The 8,534-nt window shown below is 38.3% G+C and overlaps 1 long non-coding RNA gene across 1 annotated transcript; it reads left to right on the forward strand.

Annotated features, from left to right (window-relative positions):
* The first annotated feature begins 824 nt into the window (after positions 1–824).
* LOC122144983 lies at positions 825–1,264 on the forward strand. The gene is made up of 2 exons (XR_006160018.1): positions 825–1,051; positions 1,169–1,264. It is a non-coding gene; the product is annotated as an uncharacterized LOC122144983 (long non-coding RNA).
* The last annotated feature ends 7,270 nt before the right edge of the window (positions 1,265–8,534 follow it).

The following is an 8,534-nucleotide window of genomic DNA, read 5'->3' on the forward strand; positions in this document are numbered from 1 at the left end:
GGTCCACGTATGTATGCGAGCAGACTTTTCTGTAATGAACTTTAACAAGTCACGCTACAGATCACGACTAACCGACACACACCTGTCGTCCGTGTTGCGCATCTCAACGTCGAACACAACCCCAGATTTCGGTGACTTAGTAAAGAAAGGCGACCGTCTCAATTGTTCACATTGAGTTACAGAACACCGACAAAAAGCTCTTCATCTCAGTTGTATAGGCCGAAATACATTTTTCTAAAGTAGGCCTAGCCAAAGTTCCATTAAGTTACCCTTGATTGATGATGTTATTTTTACAACATTGTTCAGTTTCATGTTGCCATGTTGTTCTTATGCATGTCCCGTAGATAGTGATGATACAGCTAAATCAAATTTAAATTTTGTGAGGATGCATAGGCCTATATAGGCCCTTTATATCTTTCAAGCAAACATACGTGTGATGAAGTTGAGCTGCACTTAAATTGTGTTCTATTTTATAAAAGATTTTAACAAAATATGTGAAAGAAATTACAAAAAAAAATAATAATAACAACTGAAAACTGAATATGTTTTTCATTCAGTGATGAAGGTCTCCCTCTGATATATAGCCTCAATTAAATTTGATAATTCCAAGCCAGATTGCCTGAAGTCTATATGTTAATGTAACTTGCACACATACATTTGCAGTTTTGTTAATAGTTTTCTATCTTGAAAAGCTACAGCTGGTATGAATGACAGTTGAACAATATGCAGGGTAGTGTAGGAAATGAAGCCTTGAAAATAAATCCAGTTATTGTAACCTTAGAGTAGCCTAGGTCAGACAGGCCTAGCAAAATAAGTATCAGGCCTTGAAATAGGCTGTCAAAGTAACTGTAGAGTAGCCTTATACATATTTGCATTGCATTAATTTGTACCATTTAATCATGTAACTATGTTTAATTGCAATTTTCCAAAGTGTGGCCCTCCGTTTACTTTGCCAAAGTAACTGTGGCCCTCAGACTAAAACTGTTGCCCACCCCTGTGCTAGAGGAATTGAAAACAACTTTTGCAGATGCAGACCCTGAGTGTATACAAGGTAATTTTAAAATGTTTAACAATTTTAATGTCCATAATTTTAGTCTCTTATATTTTGTCCATCTTATGATTTCAATAGTGTAGTTTCTGTCACTTATCTGAATTTTCTTTTATTCAGCGTGTTGCAAGACATACTTTGAAACACTTCGGAGAATGTACAATTTGTCTCAGCCAGAAAAGTCCCAGCTAAGAGATGCCATTAAAACAGGAGCTATAAAAACAGACAAAGGAAAAGACTGGTAAGTGTAGAAATTCATCAACTTGTCTTTAAAGGGATAGTTCACCCCAAATTGAAAATTCTGTTATTTTTTTCTGATAACCACAAAAGAAAATATTTTTAGGAATGTTTGAAATCAAACTGATCATGAGCTCCAATCACTTCCATAGTATTTTTTTTTTCTACTTTAAAGTCAATGGGGCTCATGATTTGTTGGATTATAAACATTCCATCTTTTGTGGTTATCAGAACAAAGACATTTACAGGTTTGTAACAACATGAGAGTGAGTACATTGACAGAATTTTCATTTTTGAGTGAACTATTCCTTTAAGTTTGATACATTTCTGGGTGTTTTTAGTGGTTAACACATTGTGTGTTTTTGCAGTTGCTGGATTCCAGGTCCAAGGTTGTTCAAACCGATGCAGAGAGAGAGCTTTGGCAAACTGCAACAGTGGAGCTGATGTCTGACGAGGAGGATGCCATTGTTGATGGAAGGCCAGTGTGGATTGTGAGGTCTCCATCTCACAGGAACCCACAATTGTCAGAACTTTGTGAGGAGCTTCAGCACAGATTGGAGGCAGACATGCGCTACACTATTTTGCATCATCAGCGTGTTAAGGCTGATGGAAATGGACATGATGGACCTTCCTTTCTTCAACTTTAACTAAACTGCACTGGTTTTTGCAATTTTAATAACTGCACCACAAACTGCACATTTTCACTTATTCTCTTCTATTTTATCTTATTCTTTGTATACTTATTAGGTTAGATTTATTTAGTTTCATATTCTGCAACTTATTTCTTTTAATATTGTTTGTGTTTGCTGTGTTTGGTTACATTTTAAATACTTTGTGCTGTGTGTACATATTAAGTAGTTTATTTAGTTTTATATTCTGTAACAGTATAATATTGCTTGTTTAGTAAAATTTTATAAAAGTACTTTGCTTTGTGTACATATTATTTAGTTTTATATTCTCTAACTGTTATAATATTGCTTGTGTTTAGTAAAAATTTTATAAAAGTACTTTTTTTTTTTTTTTTTTCCCCTGTACAGTTCCTATAGTTTTATTTATATATTTAATGCTTTAAGTGTTTTGGTTTAATTTTAATAAAATAAATTCTGAATCCATTCTGTTTTCCATTTTTGAGGGGGTTGGGTTGTATAGTGGGTGGGGTGGTTATGGTTTATTAACATAGCTGGCCAAAACCAATCAAGTCACTATACTATGAGGGCTTGGGTTGGGCTAAATGAAAACCGTGACCAATCAAATACTAGTATCAGGAAATTGACAGGTCACTGTCCCAATAGTTGTCAGGGTTTGGGGTGTGTTTTTTGAAAAAACAACCAATCAATGTTGAGAAAAAAACACCAATAAGGACAGCAGAGGTGTGTCAAGGTGTGAAGTGAAAGGGCTCTTGAGGTGTGAAAATGTCTCCTGACAACATTCTTCAGGGGATTACTTGCCATGGCAACAAATGGCTGCATATACCACGGGGATATCCCTTCAGCAAGATACATCCGAATTGGTATCATTACGGGAGTTTCCTAACTTGGTGGAATTAGAAGTTTACCCTCAGTGGAACTAGTAGATACTTCCGAAAATCAGTGGAGTATACAGGAGTTTCCTAGTACGGATACACCTCTTTTCATGCAGTGTTACATACACACAAATGCAAACACATGCATGTACACACATGCACACACACAATCACACACACATACATGCACGTACACACATACACAAATATACAGATATACACATAAATGGATGCACACACAGACAGACACGCATCCATGTACACATACATTTGCATACACACATGCACGTACACACACATTCGCACACACACCATAGACTGTATAAGATACACACATGCACACATACACACTCATAAACATACAGATATACACATGCACACATTCACACACACAAACATATGCACACATGCATGCACGTACACACACATATACACGTACACACACATATACACACACACTCGCATACACACACACACAGATATGTCCATGCACTTACATAGCACAAACATGAATGTATGCATGCACACGCACACACACAATGTTACACAAGCAAATATGAATGCATGCATGCACATACGCACTTACACGCGTGTGCAACACACATATAAGTGTGTGAAACGGTATTTTTTCGAACAGAAGAAAAAGAGTTTTTTTACTTTTTTTCTTTTTTCTTATATTTTTATGAGAGAGAAATATGATTTTCTTTTAAGTGTTCTTATGTGTATATGTGAGAGGAGTATGCGTCTTCTGTGTATGCGTGAATACACAAACTCCGGGTCCAAAGTCATGCTCAGACTCTTCCCAGGTGTCATCAAAGATCAAATCAATTGCCTCCTCTCTTGTAAAACCTTTATTCGCCATGTTTTTGTCCGTTTTTAATTTATATTTTGCACTCTCAAACTCTCCAACCTGCTGCGCTCCGTATCTTCCGCTTCAAATCCGCCCTTCCCCCTCTCCCCGAAAGCCGCTGTGATTTGCTGATTGAAAGCATGCAATTACTGTATTAAGCCATATATTGTCTTAAAGTGTGAGCTGTCTACCGTAAGACGCAATTGGATTTTTTTTCATAGTGCAAACGGTTGCTGAGTTATGATAACATTAATACAGCATGGTAAATTGTGTCGGCGCCAACACGTTCGGTTTTAAAGGGTTAAGGGCTGTTGGATTGTCCCTTTAATCTGCATGATATCGTCACTCAGGCTTTTCAGTTGTGACATTAAATCAAACTTAGACTGTTTGGACTGGAATTTTTGTTCAGGGGCAGGCTCGTTTGGCTGCACAGCATGAACGGTAACATTTTTCTCATATTTTCGTCTGCTTTGCCTTTCAGACTCATTGGAACAAGCCACATTGAGTTTCTCCAGCAACACTTCATCTGGAATGGTGGGATCTGATAGGTATGGTTGAAGTTCACTTTGAATGCGGTTGTTTTGCAATCCTGTGTGCAAAAACATATTCTGAACTAGGGCAGGATCATATTTTAACCCCGAGTCATCCTCCTGAGAAGCAAACAAAATTTTCTGTCTCAGATCAAGGGGTCTTATTAGGAAGCTTTGTGGCATTTCTCTAGATTGCTGAGCTTCTGTGGTGAGCTGCTTATATAATTCAGTAGCATTTTTTTCCTGAAAATGAGAACGGAGTATCCATCTCAGCGTTGGGAGTGTCAATCCTGCCTTTCCTTCTAGATAGCTCCGCAGCTGAAGCCCTGGTGTGATAGCTCTGATGACAGAATCTACTATTTCCTGTTCTGCATAGCCCTTATTGAGTCCACCTTCTATCTGCCATGCCAGACTGGAAAATGAGAGCCGGTCTTTCTGCCCTAGATCTCCTATGAGACCAGATATCTTGAAGTCTTTCTGCCATTTTGGGGTAACTTGTCTCTGAAATGTGGGTGGAGAATAAACTTGGCCATGGTCTTCATATGTATGTCTGTTTGGTGCATTTTGTGGTGCGGTGGGGCTAATGTGCATGGCAGAAAACAATTCAGTTGCACTTTCTCCACTTTTTTGCATTTCCCTCTGGACTGTGTTAACATCTCCAGGTTTATTTTCCACTCTCTCTGTAACCTGTTCTGAAGCATTAATTGTTATTCCCATTAGCTGGCTCAGTTTATCATTAATTGTTAAAAGTTCAGCCATGCCGCCATCTTCTAACTCCTGTAGCTCAGCTCTCAGTAGATAGTTACTAAGAAGGCGCAACAGGTACAAACGAGTTACATTTGTCTCATCCTCTTGTGCCAAGCGAAGGAAGACACTGAGTATTGCCAGCTTTTCAAGTGATAGTGTGCATAATTTTTTCACCAATTTCATCCTGAAGATGTTTAAGCTCCTCCATTTTTGCTGCTGTGTAGACAGACTGTTGAGAGTAGTGTTTACCTTACTGACTTGACCTTGCTGCCACTGGTCACAAACTGAAACTCCAGCGCATGCACTGCTTAATAGACTTTTTTTTTTTTTCACCACTCGTCCTGAATGCCTCACACTGCAGTTCATCTGGGTCACTAAAAAGGGGATGATGTTGCTAAATGGGCTCTACCGGTCAGGGAGTCACTCCATCGTACATCAATCCCAGCGGTGCCTCCAAAATTGTCATACTCCTGTAAAGGATGATATTAAATGAATGAGCGTTCAGGCGATGCTTCTTCACCAATGCTTTATCATGAATGAATACAAATGATGTGCATTGCACAAGTGCATAGTCTCACATTTTTCAACAGTAATTAGTACAAATAATCATAAATGCATAGTATCAACACAGCGCTGAATTAGATGCTGTTACTGTAACCACAAATCGCAATTTATGACACAAGGCCAGGTATGTAAATAAGTCCACTCGACTACATAGTCTTCTCAAGGTGTCATACATACACTATCAGTGAATAAACATGAAATAAACTCATAACAGGAGGAATAAGGAATAACATAAACATATATAATGAATAAAGTATAACATGAAACGATTACAACAGTACATACGCTTTACTTCATGTCCGAATAACCAGCGTGCGAGCTAATCACGGCACATTTATGCTAACCATGTGCTCGGAATTGATGGTTAACATTAAACGGAGTTTATGGACATATCACTTATATGCATCTCGAAAAACAATTAATATAGAGAACAGTCTTTCTTATAAAGCGATTACAGCAATGATGGTGTGCCTTGTGTACATTTTATACCTGTAAAGGATGATATTAAATGAATGAGTGTTCAAGCGATGCTTCTTCACCAATGCTTTATCATGAATGAAGCAAATTGCGAGAACTCTCTCTACAAATGCACACAGTGGCGCGCACCTTTTCCTTCAACCAATCACACACATCCATCTCCAGCTATGATAATATAACATATTAAATCGAAACGATAACTCTTATGAAAAATCCCAAAATAGTTGTAACATGTATTTTGATTAACACGGCATTTATAATATTTATAATATGATAGAATGCAATATAAATCAAACCAAGCAAAATGGATATTGAAAATTGTGCAACATGTCACAAGAAATATACAGTCGTGGCCAAAAGTTTTGAGAATTACATAAATATTAGTTTTCAAAAAGTTTGCTGCTAAACTGCTTTTAGATCTTTGTTTCAGTTTTTTCTGTGATGTACTGAAATATAATTACAAGCACTTCATACGTTTCAAAGGCTTTTATCGACAATTACATGACATTTATGCAAAGAGTCAGTATTTGCAGTGTTGGCCCTTCTTTTTCAGGACCTCTGCAATTCGACTGGGCATGCTCTCAATCAACTTCTGGGCCAAATCCTGACTGATAGCAACCCATTCTTTCAATAATAACTTCTTGGAGTTTGTCAGAATTAGTGGGTTTTTGTTTGTCCACCCGGCTCTTGAGGATTGACCACAAGTTCTCAATGGGATTAAGTTCTGGGGAGTTTCCAGGCCATGGACCCAAAATTTCAACATTCTGGTCCCCGAGCCACTTAGTTATCACTTTTGCCTTATGGCACGGTGCTCCATCGTGCTTGAAAATACATTGTTCTTCACCAAACTGTTGTTGGGTTGTTGGAAGAAGTTGCTGTTGGAGGGTGTTTTGGTACCATTTTTTATTCATGGCTGTGTTTTTGGGCAGAATTGTGAGTGATCCCACTCCCTTGGATGAGAAGCAACCCCACACATGAATGGTGTCAGGATGCTTTACTGTTGGCATGACACAGGACTGATGGTAGCGCTCACCTTTTCTTCTCCGGACAAGCCTTTTTCCAGATGCCCCAAACAATCGGAAAGGGGCTTCATCGGAGAATATGACTTTGCCCCAGTCCTCAGCAGTCAATTCACTATACTTTCTGCAGAAGATCAATCTGTCCCTGATGTTTTTTTTGGAGAGAAGTGGCTTCTTTGCTGCCCTTCTTGACACCAGGCCATCTTCCAAAAGTCTTTGCCTCACTGTGCGTGCAGATGCGGTCACACCTGCCTGCTGCCATTCCTGAGCAAGCTCTGCACTGGTGGCACTCCGATCCCGCAGCTGAATCCTCTTTAGGAGACGATCCTAGCGCTTGCTGGACTTTCTTGGACGCCCTGAAACCTTCTTTACAAGAATTGAACCTCTTTCCTTGAAGTTCTTGATGAAGCTATAAATTGTTGATTTAGGTGCAATCTTAGTAGCCACAATATCCTTGCCTGTGAAGCCATTTTTATGCAACGCAATGATGGCTGCACGTGTTTCTTTGCAGGTCACCATGGTTAACAATGGAAGAACAATGATTTCAAGCATCACCCTCCTTTTAACATGTCAAGTCTGCCATTCTAACCCAATCAGCCTGACATAATGATCTCCAGCCTTGTGCTCGTCAACATTCTCACCTGAGTTAACAAGATGATTACTGAAATGATCTCAGCAGGTCCTTTAATGACAGCAATGAAATGCAGTTGAAAGGTTTTTTTGGGATTAAGTTAATTTTCATGGCAAAGAAGGACTATGCAATTCATCTGATCACTCTTCATAACATTCTGGAGTATATGCAAATTGCTATTATAAAAACTTAAGGAGCAACTTTTCCAATTTCCAATATTTATGTAATTCTCAAAACTTTTGGCCACGACTGTACACAAGAATAAACTGATAATAATTATAATTATGATAATTATTCAGCATACCACACAAGCTTACAAATGTTTCAGTCTGTAGCTGCTAGTGTCTTCAAGAAGTGTGACATGAGATCAGGTCAGACACAAAAGTCTTTGTAGCAGGGGCTGGGGTGTGTGTTTGTGTGTGTGTTAGGGGTGGTGGGAGTGGATCATTTATGAAGAGTTAGATATATGGGTGACCAGGGCTATCTGACACACTTTTTATATAAAACATTTATTCTAATTATTTATTATAATTATTCATTTCTAAAAAATAAATTAATCATATAAGCAGAGATGTCACGACAAACGTTTAGTAATCATTTGAACACGACTGAATGAATTCAAGGCGCACATTTTCATTACGCAGAATTCTCTAAGCGAGTCTTTTTGAACTTACTAAACAAATGTGTGTGTGCAACGCAAACCAGCCAAAAATAAGGAAGCAAACATAGAAAATGTATCTGCATCTAAGTTGATTATTAGCCTACTTTTAAGAGAGAGAACTTGTTTGGTTTTTGAGAGACTGAGACATGCAACGCGGCTGTTTGATTGGTGAGCGCGCTGTTTATTCCATTCATTCATGTATCATTTCGTAGCTTACGGTTTAAATAATTGCCTTTTAAATATATACA

This window comes from Cyprinus carpio, unplaced genomic scaffold, assembly GCF_018340385.1.
Source record: "Cyprinus carpio isolate SPL01 unplaced genomic scaffold, ASM1834038v1 S000006814, whole genome shotgun sequence".
Classification (NCBI taxonomy): Eukaryota; Metazoa; Chordata; class Actinopteri; order Cypriniformes; family Cyprinidae; genus Cyprinus; species Cyprinus carpio.